Genomic DNA, 17,205 nt, shown 5'->3' on the forward strand with positions numbered 1-17,205 from the left:
TTAAATTAATTAAAATTAAATCAAACCTAAACTTCAGTTTCTCAGTCATACTAGCCATATTTGGAATCTCCAGTAGCTACATGTAGCTGATGGCTACCATACTAGACCACACATAGAACATTTCTATCATTGCAGAAAGTTCTATTGAACAATGCTATCTAGAGAGGGCTTAAAACCATAGGGAAACCTCCACTTTTAGGTTCCTACTTTGGCTATTATCAAACGTTTGAGGAGTCCTTTGTAGGAATGGGTCAAAAGACAAATAAATTTTCATGGATATAATGGTTAACCAATTAGGTAGGCACACTTCTAAGAGTTTTCAAATACAAACTCATTCAGTGCACACAAAAGCTTAACGAGGTAGGTAATGTTATTATTTTTATTTAATAGTAAGGGAAATTAAGTCAAGGAGAGATTAAACAACTTGCCCAAGATTTTAGTTTATATTAGTCAAAAATTTTTAACAGCGTTACAGCCTTCACATCTTTGTGACATAACACAGTAAAAGCTTTATTCCTTTCTCAGGTCATGAGCCAACCAATAGTTCAGTGAAGGCCAGTCTCCTTCTATCTGGAGGCTTGGGCAACTTTTAGGTTCTCTGAATCCTCTGGTGAGTTTTCTGTACCTAGGCAGGAGGCAGAGTAAGAAAAAGCTTAAAACAGGCTTTCCTAACTTCAGCATTACTGACATGGATGGTTCTTTGCTATTTTGTGCATTGTAAGATATTTAGCAATATTTCTGGCTCCACCCACTAGATGCCAGTAGCATTCTTCCAGTTGCCACAACCAAAATGTTTTCAGACATTACTAAAAATTCTGGAGGCAAAAATTGTACCCTCCCCCATTGAGAACACTGGTTTAAAGGAACACTCCAGAGGTTTTGAGGCCAGGCTAGAGGTGACTATGTTCCTTTCACCCAGATTCTGCCAGAACTCAACATATGGCCATACCTTGGGTGGGCTAAAAATGTAATCTGGTGATGTGCCCAGGAAAAAGAGAAGGTCTGGGAAGACCAGATGAACAATGTGGAATCTGCTTAAGGAGTATAGATCTTAGAAAACATACCAAAAGCTCCAGAGAATCTTGCAGAGATTTGCAGAGCATTCTAGACAGTATTGGAGACAAAAATATACCATCAATACAATTTTTTTTCATGGCTAATCTCATCACCCTAGATAGGACTCCCAGAATAAAAAATTAATACAATAAAACACTAGGTGTCATGTTCCCTGGATGGATATATTAATCAGATAACACCAACAACAATCAACATTTTGCAATGATCCATGAGAACATTGAGCATATGCAGGGTAGGAATGAGGCTGGGATAATGAGAATGTTCCATGAGGCTGTCCAGCCTTAATTATATTCCAGAAAGATGAACATCTGCAAATGTATGACCAGAAGTTCAAGGAAGACAGAAATGCATTTCTGGAAGATGGACAAGTAAAGAATCTGGATAAATGTCACAGATAGCAGAGCTTCAAAAACAGGAAGAGGTAGTGGGTAGAAATTGCCATTCATTTACTACTAACAGTTTCAAAGAATATCCTGGCTCGGTATAAAGATATGTTGCAAAGTTGATGAATAAATGTCATTGTCTAGCATCCCACTTGAAGCACTAGTATTTTTGTATGGCAAAGCAGGTTAGTTCATACCACTCTAAAAAAAAAAAATGCATACCTTTTGTGAGTATCATCTAAATTGCAATTGGCTCCTGTTGGTGCATTACAAATCTTTAAATATCCCTTATTTTCCCTGCTTTATAACAGCCAAATAAAGTAAAAATGCTTCTTGAGTTTTTATTACATGGTTTGAGGGAAATTATTTTTCGGCTGCCTAGTTTGGACATTTTTCTCCTCACTATGTAATCATATTGAAAAGAACTAGAAACTCTCAAGTTTCCACCAACTGGCACCAAACCAAACTCAGAAGCCAAGGTTGGCTCCCCAAACACACTTAGCTCCACCCTACCCAACCCCTGCCCTAAGTTAAGGACAGTCACATTACATCTCTGTGCCAATAAAAATCAATCAAATCCAAACTAAGTCATTGGATTGAAGAAAAAAAAAACCAATGTATCCAATAAATTCATATAAAAGCCTATATCTTATTAAAGTTATTGATAGCCTACATCTTACTGAAGTTAATGATTATATTTTATTCATTTTATGAAAAGCCTCTATTTCTTTGAAAAAAAAAAAGACACTGGAAGCATTGGTAAATGAAGAAAAGAGGACAAAGATGGGGAAAGAGAAGGAAAAGGAAAAGGAAAAGTAAGATATTCTGAGCAGTGGATAACTCACAGCAAGAGGACTCTTTTCCAGGCTTATGCAAAAAACCTCTTCAGTTACATTTTCCAGGGAGTGAAAAATAAGATCAGACAGAGTTATAAAATCATACCAGCTGATAACCAGAGACAATGGCTTTTCTCTTGGTGTTTTCAGTAGGAAACAAATCAGTACCTACAGCTAATAAATTAGCTATATGCATACATACACCAACTCAACAAATATTCATTATGAAATGCTATATGCAAAATACTCTCCTAGATTGGCAAGTGAGGGATGGAGAAGGTGAGGAAAACAAATACTTTTTTTCAACAAACTTGAAATGTAGTGGAGATGTCAGATAAGTATACAACTCAACAAAATACAAAAGAGAAGAACAGGGAAGAGAGAGCAGGTGGAGAAAAAAATACTGAAGGATTGAAATTTCCTGACTGAGTGAAGAAATGTGGCATAGGTTTTAAAAATAAGGGAGCTGAAGAAGCAGTGTTTGAAGGCAAAATTAAGAGTATTCACTCCCTGGGCAAGATCATACTTGAGTCTCTGGATTATAATGAAATGGAAATTTCAGCGTACTAAGAGGAAAACCATAAGGTTTTACATGGCCTTTATTACCCATCAAATGTCGTGCCAAGCCCATCCCCAGCTATTACTCACGTGGCTTTCTGCCCTCCGCCTGAAAGCAGGGTTCTTCGTTCCTCCAAAGACCCAACACTGCTTCCTCAGTGAGCTGAGGCAGACTGCAAAAGAAGGTGTGCCATGTAAAGCATGGCACTATCCCATGACTCCTCTCCTGTGTAATCTGGAATACTGGGAGCAGGTTTCTCTTTCTCCTTCAAACATACAAAAAAGCAAGTGAGCAGAGTTTTTTTGTTTTTGTTTTTGTTTTGTTTTTTTTAAGCCAAAAGGACCTTTTAATCAGGAATCTACCATTATTACACGTTCTCTTTCCTTGGTGCAAAATGCAGCCCCATTCTCAGAAGATCTACAGTGTAATGGTTAAAAGAATAGATTGTGGAGTCAGATAGTGCGGGAATGAATTCTGGTCTATGATGTGACCTTGGATAATAATAGTACCTACTTCATAGGGTCATAGAGGATTAAAAGTAATGGATGCGAAGACTTTGTAATACCAGGCCCACAATAAGAGGTTCCTGCTTATTAATAATATTGCTTTATAAAAATAGCTAATAATAATAATATGTTAATTCTTTATATTTCCCAGAAAAAGAAAAAAAATAGCATCACAGCTCCCATGGGTGACTCTCCCTGGGCATCTCCCATCACAGCAAACACTGAATCAGTAATGGTCCATAGACCCAGGGATGCAGCCCTGCTTTCCCTAGAAGTCTGGCATCTTGCCACCAGGTTCTTTCTCTCCAACAAAAGTATCTTAAACATCACCATCAGAGGAAGACAGTAGCACTAGGCTTGGGTACCACTGTTTCCCTGGCTGCTCCTAAGATGTTATCCCTGATTTCCATTATCCAGCTGGGTAATAACTTATCCCAGATTTGTGTCATAGAAGGTTGATCAGTATTCTTCCTTTTACATCTTTATTCAGGTTATTGATAAAACATAAGACAGGATTTGATCATGAATGAAAACATATACATGGATTCTCTACAAGTGTCATTCAGTCTTTGCTCTGCGGAGAAGCTATTGGTTTGTTTTATTAGACTTTTCTCTCTGTGTCTTCTCTCTCTCTCCCCCTGCCATCCCCTTCACTCCCTATAATTTGAACTCGTTAGTTCATGACGTATTATCATATTAGTCTGTTCAAGTTTTTTTAAATCACCATACCCCAATCACCCTACATAGGTAATTACTTTACATGTTAAATGCATGTGTGTGTGTGTTTGTAAATGCACAAGTGTTCAAATTATATTTTGAAATATAATGTTCATAAATTAATTTCAAAATGTGTATGATTTTCCTATGTGCATATGTTTTTTAATACGTAATTGATATTGTGTTATGTATCTCATCCTGTTTCTTACTCTTTTTCGCCCGGCAGCATATTTTTAGTTCTATACATATTGCTATATCTATTTCCACTCTGCTCTATCTGTTACATAATGCTCCATGCTTTCATTTACCACATTTTAATTATCTACTTTCTTCCAATGCACACCTTGATTGCCTCCAATTCCCTATCACCACCAAAACAGCTACAAACAGCTTTATGGGCTTGTGTAAGACTCTGTGATGTACACCCACAATCCAAATTTCTGGGTTCTCGACAAATATATGTGATCTGACTGAGAGCTGCCACTTTGCTCTCCAGCATGACTGCACCAGCTGAAGGAGTAGAGCTATCACACCCCATAGTACACATTATGGTCAGAAGCCCCATCCCATTATCTCTTCACAATGATGTTCAAGAAATGGCAATGACCCCGTTGTGTTGAATGTCAAGTTCTATGAGTTTGCACCCAATCTCTATGTATTGGGATCCAGAGTTAAGGCAGGACCATAAAATCACTTGTTGATTCTCTTCACTGGTATTTACACTTTGCTATGGATCCTCCAATGTCCTGTTAGTTAATCACCAAACTTTTAGAGCTTTACCTATGCTTTTTCTTTTCTCACTCTCGTTCTTATTTCAGATAAAATCCCTTTGGAACAGGTTAGGAATTCTCCTGTCAAACACAGTTTTCCTTTATTCATGGGCTGCACTTCATCCCTTGCCAAGGCTCAGATGTTGTGGCATGAGAAGCCGTGGTCTAAAACACTTTAAAACCATTTCTGTGGCCAATGGTTCACTTCCCCCATAACTTTTTTCTTGTCCAAATTCTCCAAATGCTTCAATTTGTAGCCTGGATTTCAAAATCACCAGTGATACATTCCAGATTTCTTTGGCTCCTATATAATTAATTCCCAAAGAGATCAGCAAAACAGTCAGTCAGTAGTCGGTGGGTTTGAGGAGAGAGTCAATTGCTGCTACTTTTTCAGAAGACTACTCACCCCTTCCTCTGAGTCACTTTTTCTACACATCAACTTCCTGATGTTGGCTTCAATTCCCTTCATTTGCTTAGGATAACTTTTCCTCCTGACTTCTCTTTTGGATTACTTTCTCCATCCTGCTGAAACTGCTATGGTGTTTCCCCGTTACAACTGTCCATCTAACTCAGGAGTTTAAAAAACATAGTTTGTTTCATAACTTCACATGAGTTTTGTGATTCCAAGTCCCTATTTGTGATGATGGCAGAAAATTAATCCAGTCACTTTCAGAAACTTTCTCTCACCCAGTCAAATTCAAAATTAATACTTCACTAACAGTCCAAGTCACATAAATGCATCTTTCTCTTCTTCTCCAAGCCAGTTTGGCATCGACTACCCTGGGGAGAACAAACGGTAAGAGTATCTCACCTTCTCAATATCCGTCCTGTACTCTCTGTTCACAGGTTCTCCAGTTTCACACAGCCTGGTCCCAGGATCAGGTAGGTAAAAATTGGCTGGTCCCTGACAACCATTCTCTCGCAAAAAAGATCTGTGGTTCAGTTGATTCCAGGAAGCTGGTAGCCACTTCTGCCTCTTACCTCAGGTAGAAATCAATGTGTATCGCCTGGTGTCTCTCTGTCCCCTTGGTTGGCCAGATGAGCTCTCAAAGTTGGCAAATAAATGAATACTACCAGCTAACATCAAAGGCTCTCTGGAGCCACAAGGAAATTACAAAGTCCCACAATAGCCAACCTTGAAGATAAACTGGAAGTGGCAAGTTGGGGAATCTTTGCTCCCTTTTGAGCCTAGCTGCTCTGTTCCCACATAGCCCTGTAATTCTAGGGCTGTGCTCAGTAAAATTCATTTAAGGTAATGGTATTGTTTTATCCATGGCTCTTTGCAGGGAGACCTGTCTAGTAACTCTCACCCCACCCCACACCCATTAACATTAACACACACACACACACAATCACCACCACAACGACCACCACCTCCCCTCTCTGTTTTGCATTTTAAAGCATTTTTTCTTTGTCAGCCTTCTGCAGTTTGTCAGTGTCTCCTTCCAGGGCAGGGGATGGAGGTAGAGCAGGCACATAGAGGATTTCCTTTGAATTCAGTAATCTGGATTCTGGGTCATTATCTTTGAGGTAGCTTGCATCCAGAGCAACCATTTCCAAATAAACCTCCTGGTGGTAGAGAATGAACCTGATAGGGGCACATTCCACTACTAATTTACAGATCACCCTGCTGCTCCATGTGCTCTCCATAAAGCCAGCTGGAAGAAAGACCTTCTGCAAGCAATGGTTAGGACTACTTCTCATCTATTTGCAAAGTGAGCTCTTGAAAAGTTCACACTGAGTTAAATCCCCTTTGGTGAAAAATTCATATGCTTCTGAAATATGGTGCTTTGCCCTAGTACAAAAATTCCATCAGGTTGTAGGCAGAGGGTATTGAATTCAGAGCAGGACTAGGTGGGTACCCACTCTGGGCAAGAAGCATGAAACATCAGGCCTGGCTCAGCCCTCTACAGGTTGCTGTTCAGCAGGCCTTTGTAGTATGATAGGTGTTTACTGATTTGAAACAAAAGTAAGGAACTTTCATTTCTATTAAGAGCCTGAAAAAACTTCCAGATTCTTCATAATGTAATCCAAGTAATTTGAATTACTTCTTTTTACTGTACTTGTCATTTCCTATATACATAAAGTATCTCATCTATATCACATTGCACCATAATGTATAATAAAGTGTCAGCATTGAAGGAAGCATTTATGGGGTTTATTTATTATGAACTTTGATACTTGCCCTTATTAGGAAACTTTGTAAAAGATTAGAAATGGACAGAAATTACTAGATGTCCCCATCGGTTTTCTTTTACCATTGTAACAAATTATCAAAACCTAGTGGATTAAAACAACACAAATTTATCATCTTATACTTAGGGAAGTCTGAAGTCTGAAATCCAAGTGTCAACAGGGTTACATTGCTTCTGGAGAACAGAGGGGAGAATCTGTTTCCTTCCCTTTTCCAAGTTCTGGTAGCCCCCTGCATTTCTTGGCTAGTGGACTGTTCCTCCAACTTCAAAGGCAGTGCTGTATCTTCAAACCTCTGACTATGATCTACTCCTCTCGCTCCCTTTTTTACTTTAAAGGATTTTGTAGTTATCTTGGACCCACCTGGATAACTCAGGACAATTTCCTTATCCTAAAGCCATCTGATTAACAAACTGTTCCATCTGCAATCTTAATATCCCTTTTCCACGTGACATAACATATTCACGGGTTCTGGAATTAGGACGTGGACATGGAGGGGGGGCATCATTCTGCCTACCACAGTGCTCTTTCAATGGAATTCCCATTGTTATCTATGTAGTGGGAGTATCTGACTCCACGTGGATGTCCTCCTTGTCTTTGACAAGTAAGTCTTTTTTACAACTCTATAAATTGAAGACACTAAGAGCAATGCAAATAATTCTTCTCTACAGAAATACAAATAAATTGTGCCTAATAAATACATAAATTTATTTCTGCCCTGGAGAAAAGATAATTCTAAACTATATCTTTTGCTCTATTAATATTAAATGGTTCTACATCAATTAGTAGATTTATTTCAGCACTGCTGATTATCTATATATGTATCCGTTCTTCAGAATCTTCTTTGAATCAGTTTTAACATCGCATTCATTCCTTCATTAATTAAATTACATAAAATCTTGACATGTTCATTTTAGATCTGTATGACAGTGATGATTTTATTTTTAAAAATTAAATTTTAACACCATTGGAATCACCCAGTAGCCAAGAACTAGCCTCCCGGAAAATGTACCAGGAGCTGACACTCTCTAGAGCAATATTTCCCAAAGGCACTCCATCTAACACGAATTCTGAGGATGTTAATAAATATTCCCTGAAAGAAGGGTTTTATTTTAATGTAATTTGAGGAAAAGCTTTTATTTACAGAACCTCTCAGAGATCTTGTGTTCCATACAAACATTTTAGAAAATTCTACTAAAGATTATTGATTTTTTGCCACATTGTGAACCAATAACAAACCAGTAGCCAAGGCTCTTATAAAATTATAATGTTCATGCCAGAAAAACTAATTCTCCATATAGTTGTGGGTCCATTTCTGGGTTTTATATTCTGTTCCATTGATCTCTGTGTCTGTTTTTGTGCAAGTACTATACTGTCTTGATGATGACAGCTTTGTGATACAGTTTGAAGTCCGGAATTGTGGTGGCTCCAACTCTGCTTTTCTTTTTCAAGATTGCTCGGGCTAGCTGGGGTCTTTTGTTGTTCTATACAAATTTTAGGATTGTTTCTTCTAGCTCCTGTGAAAAATGCTGGTGATATTTTGATAGGGATTGCATTAAATGTGCAGATTGCTCTGGGACCCTGATGTTTATAGCAGCATTATCAACAATAGCCAAATTATGGAAAGAGCCCAAATGTCCACATCAACTGATGAATGGATAAAGAAGATGTGAGATATATAGAGATATATAGATATAGATATAATGGAATATTACTCAGCCATAAAAAAAATGAAATCTTGTCGTTTGCACAACTTGGTTGGATCTAGTGTATAATGCTAGGTGAAAATAAGTTAGTCAGAGAAAGACAGATACCATATGATTTCACTCATATGTGGAATATGTACATATATTTCAAAAAATTCAATCTCTCAGTTCCTTTGTCTCTATCTACCCCACTTTAAGACACTCTTGGATGTCTTTAACTAAAACCTGCTTGCAACCAGGAAGGTTATAGATATACAGGTATATCTCAGAAGTGAGTCTATCTCTAATTTCTGTTTGATTTTATTTATTTATTTATTTATTTATTTATTTACTTAGATATTCAAGAGGTTGAGATTGGATTTAGGGCACCAAATTATTGACTTACAACAGATCATTAGTGACCCCAAACTCATGTTCCTTATCTAAGTTTCCTCCTTCAAGGTAACAGAGGGCCTGGTAGCGGGTAGGCAGATGCCTCCTCGGTGATTATGAATCAAAGAAAGACGAGGTAAGCCCTTTTTCAGATCAAGTAAGATAATAAACACTAATATTATTAGATGTTTACCACTTCCAGGCACTGTGCTGGACACTGTACATGACTTCATTTAATACCTAAACTAGTAATATCCTCATCTTACTAAGAAAGAAACCAAACCATAGAGCCAATAAGTCATGTGCTCAAAGTCACATGGTGTGTGAGTGGCTGAGATGGGATTGAGATCCACACAATATCAAGTGTTATGATACACAGGCGCACAGTCCCTTGGCTGATGGGGCTGGCTATATTTCACATTTCATAATTTTTAAGATTTTAGAGAAGCAAACAGTTCATATAATTTACATTACAACACTCCTAGTAGGATTGTGGTAGCATCTCATGATCAAACACATGAATAAATCTGTAACAAAAAAACAAAACAGTCACACTGAGATAAATGAAGACTATAAATTGTCTCACGTCAATTCAGATCACATTTTGTTGCCAAATGAGTCAGAAAACTATTTCCATTTCCAGTGTTTGAGATTTGGGAACTGTTCATAAAGGATTCTGGACCTACACTTCCTGCCTTGTACATACTCAGCTCTGTTCACTAAATTTAGTATCTTTCTCTTTCCTGGATAGCGCAGGAAATCAGAATACTGCTGATTTACTTTTACTTCAGGTCTTACCAGCCACCAGCCTTCTAATACCAGGTTCCTTTTTCAGTCAAGGCAAAATACAATTGGCCTCCAGGGGGAGCTCCAGGCCTCTGGTTTCATCCCTCCTTTGTTGGCCACTTTGCACACTCCAGTGCACACACATCTGGACATGTCAAGAAAGACTTCTTTGGGCCACCAGACTAAGGGTGTGGTCCTTTTTCCCCCATTATTTTCTTTCTTGGGAGTCTGTCTTTCTTCTCCATACCTGGTACAATAGATGATCAGAAGCCGCTGCTGGCCGTGGCCTACCCTGTCCTGAGACAGCAGAGGGTAGGCAGTTTAGATAGGCCAGTAGCCCTTAGGAAGATGCAGGCTGTGTTTCCATTTTCCGTGGCAGGCTTTTGTACTGCTTTTCCTTACCATCAGCGTGGTATAATGGAGACGATAGAGGCTTTGGTCTGAGCCCAAAAGAAAATGAGAAAAGTAGGTCTTCCTTAAACATATCACAAGAAGGTCTCTGCATCCTCAGCTGGGTTCACCAGGCCACCTCATTGGAATTTGGGATTAAAGTTCACTGAAGCCACCATACATGTTCTGGTCTTGTCCCTGATGCCTATGTCCCACATGAACTTCAGAGGGACATAGCCGTAGTGAGACTGTTAGCTAGGTCCCTGGACAACACCGTCTCATTCCCATTTAGCCACAATTTATAAATAGAATTGTCTAGATGTAGGCGTTCTTAGTTTCCATCACATTCCAGGCCCACTTCCTTCTGTCTGCACCTTGCATTTGGGTGCTTTTATGCCCACATTTGTGGGAACTCTTTTGGGTATTTCTGAAAATTGCCTTGATTGATTGCATGCATTTGTGTGTTATGCTTTACCAGGTTAGCTCTCAGAGGGTAACTGGTGCACCCAGAGTTGGTATTCAAAACCCTGAACAACTGGAATGACACAGGCAGCAGCCCATCAGACCAGATGCTAGCTGCAAGCAACCCAAAGGGCTGTGCTGATCGATGCTGGTGGGACCTCAGCCTGGCTGGTGTACATCCATTTTAGAAACTAACTTATGATTCTATTCTAGCCCCTCCGCTTTGCTTTTCTTTTCTTTCTTTTCTTTTCTTTAGAGAGGGAGAGAGAGAATCTTAAGCAGGCTCCACACCCCGCACAGAGCCGAACATGGGGCTCCACGTGGGGCTCCACATGGGGCTTTATCTCACAGCCCTGAAATCATGACCTGAGCTGAAATCAAGAGTCAGATGCTTAACTGACTGAGCCACCCAGGCGCCCCAAGCTCCTTCCTTCTTTGACCCACTTGTGAAATGTGTCTTCATGTATCATTGAGGAAGGAGTCAGAGATTTTTTTTTTTTAAGTTTTTTTTAATTTCTTTATTTAACAGAGATAGAGAGAGAGCATAAGTAGGCAGAGCGGCAGACAGAGGGAGAGGGAGAAGCAGGCTCTCCACCGAGCAGGACCCTGGGAGCATGACCGGAGCCGAAGGCAGTCGTTTAACCGACTGAGCCACCCAGGTGCCCCAGAGTCAGAGATTTTCTACTCAGTAAAACCATTATAATACATGCTACAGTGGGAAGAAACAAGTAAACAAAAAACCAATAGTAGTGCTAATTATTCTTACCACCTATTTGTGCATAATACAAAAGAAGCTTTTTTTCTGAAAAAAAGCTGATATCTCTATCTAGAAGGCAGGATGTGGCCTCTACAAATCTGCTTTTACTTCTAAACGGACAGGTCCTAAGAGTCAAGCTTCAGCTCACAACCAGTTGCTGCTAGAGCCATTCAGATTACTCACTGTAGAAAGCTCCAAAAATATATTTCCTAAACCTGCTGACTATAACCTTCTGCTGAGCAACCAAGACTACCAGAAGCCAAAATTATGCATTTTTGTCTAAACAGCTTTGAACTTCTGAAGCATTAATAAGCTGCCCATTGTGCATGACCTAAAGTGTCTAACTCAGGGGTATTTTCCACACACATTAGTCAATGTCACCTCCTGACAAAGCATGACACTCAACACTTGTGGCTCTACTAGACATTCTAAACAGCAGAAAAAAAAAAAAAAGATGAGAGTTAAGGTATGGAAGTTGTTGCAAAGAACTGTGAGTAATAACAAGTATCAGAAGAGCAGGCCAAGTGCTTCTACCAGAGAGATTTCTCTGGTTCATGACAATATCCAGGCATGGAGTAGGCTTCCAGGGCAAAAGCACAAAACATTAACATTGGAACAAACATTAATATAACCTCCCATTCTGCAAAGGAGAAAAGAAAATCTTTCAACTTTATCTCAACTTCAGCTAAATCCTTTAGAGTTTTCTAATGAATATGCATACAACCTACTTATAAAAATCATTTATATGGCCTTTTTGGTTGGGATATTTCTGTTGCATAAAGCATGGGAGGACTGCTATTGGACAGAATTTCCCCTTTATCCCTCTGGATAAGATAAAGTATAGAATATGAAGAACCTTTTCTCCTTTCCCACTCTCTCTCTCTCCTTCAGGTGTTCATTTTTGGCCAAGGACAGCTCTGCACATAAATTTGAAAAATCCAACTCCCATCAATTCCAGATCTCCTGACCTAGCACTATTCAAAGTGTGTTCACATACCACTGCTGAGTTTTTCTTATCAGTCCAGGACAGAATTATACAGAAACTGAGAGTTGCATTCAGAAATTTTTCATCAGCTTGTCACAACAATTTTAAATCTCTTAAAGCTAATCATATAAAAGAAGGGTTTATACTTTGTGTTTTCATCCATTAAGAATCTCACCAATTTCATTCCCTATTACTGTATCTCTTAGAATTTCATGGTTTGTGTTCAACTATACAAAGATTTTTGGACACTCAATTCAGAGATCGTCCAACTCATTTCAAAGAACTCTTTTCTCCAAAGTTTTACACAGAGGTCCATTGTTTAAAACAAAAGAACAAACAAATATCCAGGTCACAGGAACAAGGTAATCTGGTTCTTGACACACTCAGGGCTTGCCCCCTTCCCCACGCACCCCCACACTCCGTAATAGCTCCTAAAGCACTTTCTCAGACTCCTGGAGCTCCATAGTGCACAATGTGAAAAACACTATCTTTTTAATAGTGAGTAATGTGAACACCTGGCAGTAGGAACAGGTTTAACCAAAGTGATCAGAACTGACAAAAATTTTGTTAAGTTAGAAAAAATAAAATGCAAGCACAGAGACTTTTAGGAGCATAACTACTTCTCCTGAAAATTTCCAAGAAGTAATGGCCAAAGGTTAATTGTTACATTTACCTTTGAAAGTCTGACCTGTAGTGAATTATCCATAACCTTCCATTGTTTTTACCCAATTATGCTTTTTACATGCTTTGAGAAAAATGCAGAATTTCCTGTTAGGGACTGTGGTTTTAGTTGGTTGGTTGATTTTGTGATCATCCAAGGTCAACTTTCCTCAAGTTCAAAGACAGGAAAACACAAGAAAACAGTGAAGAAGTCACACATTTCTTGATAATCTTTTGACTTTATAAGGAGCCGGCAGTTGGAAACACTAATCTGATTAGTCCCAGGAAGTGCACTTCTGGAGAAGTAGAATGACATCTCCTCAGCAAAAATATTTGAAAGAACATGCCACAACCTCAGGTCAAGTGTCCACTTTTTCCTCCTACCCCCATCTGGAAGGAAAGTGGTCCTGGAAAAACTTGGCATAAAGGAAAGAAGCAATTACCATCACTTTATATGGAAAAATTTTTGAGCATTCCAGGACCAAAAAAAAAATTAACCTCTCTTAGGCTTTTCTGTTACCTTAGGACAAAACTTGCCAACAGATGCACAAAATATCAAGATAAGGCAGAGATGCTCACAGACACAGTTCAAAGCTCTGGTGGCTTGATGAGTGTGGTTCCTGGGATAAGAGCTTGGTGGGGTCACTGGCACTGCCCAGGGTACACGTTGCCCCTATCCTGGCTCACTACAACACGAATACTGAACACTATTTTCACTTTTCATCTATTTTTATAAAAACAATAAGCCTCTTTGGATTTCATTCAGTTAGCAAAAGAGGTACAAATGTAGGTCTTTCATAAAAGCGAAGTGGCATAATGCGAATGTTTGAAAAGCAGGGGATACCTGTACCAGACAAAACACTGGAGCCCCCAGGAAATTTGCCTTGGTTACAGTGTTTTGCACTGCATGGGGAGCTTAGGCAAATGAAGACCCTGAAAAGGCAGAGTCCCAAGGGCCCATCCACAATTGAAAGTGGGTTCATATTTCCCTTGGGTCAACTGTCAAGATGAGGAGTTCTGCGTTAGCCTTGAGTTCGTGGAGAAGACGGAGGATGCAATTCATTCATAAAAGTGCCAAAACAGTGAAAAGATGACAGCCTTTCGTTCTGACCTTCCTGGTCCAGTTCTCTTGTCTACGTGGCAGCCAGATGCTTCTTACGACCTGCCAACCTTAGTATAGTTTGGAATTAGCAACTGCTACTTCAATGTACTGTCATTTCATTTGCTCTCCCTCACAGATTTCTCTTTTTTTTTTTAACTGAGGAAGCTTTAATATATAGGTTGGAGGATTTTTGTCACTCCAGACAATGTTTTGGGTCCTGGAGAGAATGGAAGAGGTGGATAAGAAGACAAAAAATGTCTTAAAGAATCTGGGAAGACATCTCTTCAATGTCTAAGATAGCAGTTATGTTGATTTCATTTTTCCTCTGATTCTTTTCTTCTCAAATCATGTAGACTTGTACATCTTAGAGCAAAGCTGTACAAAGTGACTTGTGAGATAGTGACAGATAATACAGGAGTTCATGATTGCTGCATGATTTCATCTAGAATGATCTCAGTGTGGTTTGCAAGATTTGTATCAACTTCTAGCCATGAATTATAAATTAAACAATCATATTTTGCAATAGCAATTTAAAGACAGATAGCTTCAAAATTTTACTTCGCTTTAAAATCATATGTTTGAACACCAACTCTGATGTTGTTAAAAAACCTGGAAAATGTGTCTTTAAATTGAAGCTACAGGATATTTTATTAAGACTCTGGGACAAGCTGGGGGCTATTACTTTTTTTTCCCTTTCTACATAGTAGGCAAAATTTAGACCGAGAAATGTGAAGGGCTGTGGTAAATTCCATGACTAGACCCCAGATTTCCACATTATTGACTCTTATCCTAGCCATTAAGTCAAGCCTTCATTCTAGTAGGATTCCTTGCAGAAGTAAGGTATTTTTCATAGTTTTTCATAGCATTTAATTTTCTGTGCCCACATAGGTAATCAAGAAACAAATCTGACATATTCTAGAACTGAGAAAATTTAACCATCTTCCAGGATATTTTGGGATTTCTAAACTAAGTCTATACTGTTAGCAAATTCTCTGCTACCCACATATTGTTGAGAGGAAGAGCTTTTTAAATATTATCTGTTATTTTGAATTATTCTACTTTCAACAGGAAGACCTACAAACTGCATGTGGACTTAATAAGGACTCCAGATGCTGGTAGCCCTATAAACGGGCATGTTCAAATCTTAAAAAACAGTTGATTTTAAATATCTCCCTGGGAGAGATGACATAGGATGAGATAGAGAGGTGTGCAGGCCATGATAAAACGTCCATTTCCATAAGGACATTCAGAAGTGTGAGAGTGGGAGGAAGTCATGAATTGCTTGATGGATCATCTTCTGTGGAAGTGGAGTGTCTGTTGGGCAGTTGGTAGCCTGAGGGGAAGTACACTGGGTGGAGCACAGAAGAAATCCATGGAGATGTTGCGATATTTTGTTTCATTCTCCCAGAGTAAGAGGAAAGGAGCCAGAAAGGGAAGAAGCAAGCTGAAGTTTCCTCCGCTACAGTGAAGCAACTCATTGATCACACTACAAACTCTTGATATCATCATATAAAAGGATTTATGTACTTTTGATTAAAGCCTAGGTTTGCTTGGGACCAAAGGCAGGTGAAAGCTTTGGGATTCCAATCGACCTTTATCCTCCCCCTCCTTTGAGGCCACAAAGATGGACTGCAGTCCCTAGAGCCAAGAAGATGCATTTTGCTAAAACTAACTCATCTTGAATGATAATAGGTATGAAACCCTGAAATTATGATTTTCTAATGGCTTTCCACAGCCATTATGAAAAATAAGATAGTTATAACATGTAAGCCAACCAACCAGGGTTTATTCTGTTAGGTTTCAGTTTATAATGCAAACATTTTGATCAGGAGTCTTTTCATAAAAGACAATATTCTTCCTATTGAATTGCTTTATAAGTATTCAGATATTACAGTTATCTGTGTCTAGTTACTTCAGTGGTGTAACGCCAGGGAATAATTAGGCCAAGGTCAAAAGTTTGACCTCAGAAGGTCAGCTGGCCTTTATTAATTGCATGTCACTGTCAGGATGAGTAAGAGCTGCTGCCCCTAAAATATTTGTCATTTTTGAAGTCTTCTTACAGATGCTAACTACTGTGGTCAGCATTCTCATAATCAAAACCCATAATTCTAGATGGAGGTTTTGCTTATGGATTCATTCAACAAATATTTATTGAGCAATATGCTAGGCACCATGCCTAGTACTGGGAATTAGGAGATAAATAAAAGGAAAGGGGACAAACATTTGGGAGCCTCAGCTGTCCCAAGTATTATGCCAACCAACTTATATGCAAGGGGTCTTTTTATTCTAAATCAAATACATCATTTTCCTATTGATCCTTTTAAAAAAATACACTTTTTAAAAAGTTATAAAGGTATTATATGATCATTATAGAGAATATGAAAAATATGGAAAGGTACCAAGGAGAAAATAGCATTCCTAATAGCAACCCCTGTAGATAAGTACTATTAACTTGGGGGATCTTTTCTGTATGTGAATTAACACTGTTTTATGCTTGAAAGATTGTAATGTGTCTTGAGGAGATGTAGTCTTTGTAGAGATGCTAATGGAGATTAGAAACTGGAGGCTCTAGAGCTAACTTTGCTGTTGATATGAGACTTTGGGAGATTCGTTCTCCCCACTCCCATGCCCACCCCACTTCATCCACACTGAACAACTTATCCTCCTTTAAGCCTAAGGAAAGGTCCTTTCCTCTGGTAGCTCTTCCCTGACTTTCCTCCTATATAGTCACCCACTAGTTACCATTCCCCAGTTTGTGTTCCTGGGCACCCTGACTTCTGTGTAGCTTGAATTGTAACAAAGTACCAGCTCTTACTGGCTTCTTGTTCACTTCTCCCACAGTTCTGTGGGGCAGCTTGAGCAGTGCCCTTCTCTCTCATTTACTGTTGCATCTTCACTACTTAACAAAGTATCAGACATAGAAAATATTCTTTGGATTAACTGA

The sequence above is a fragment of the Halichoerus grypus genome, chromosome 1, assembly GCF_964656455.1.
Source record: "Halichoerus grypus chromosome 1, mHalGry1.hap1.1, whole genome shotgun sequence".
Taxonomy (NCBI): Eukaryota; Metazoa; Chordata; class Mammalia; order Carnivora; family Phocidae; genus Halichoerus; species Halichoerus grypus.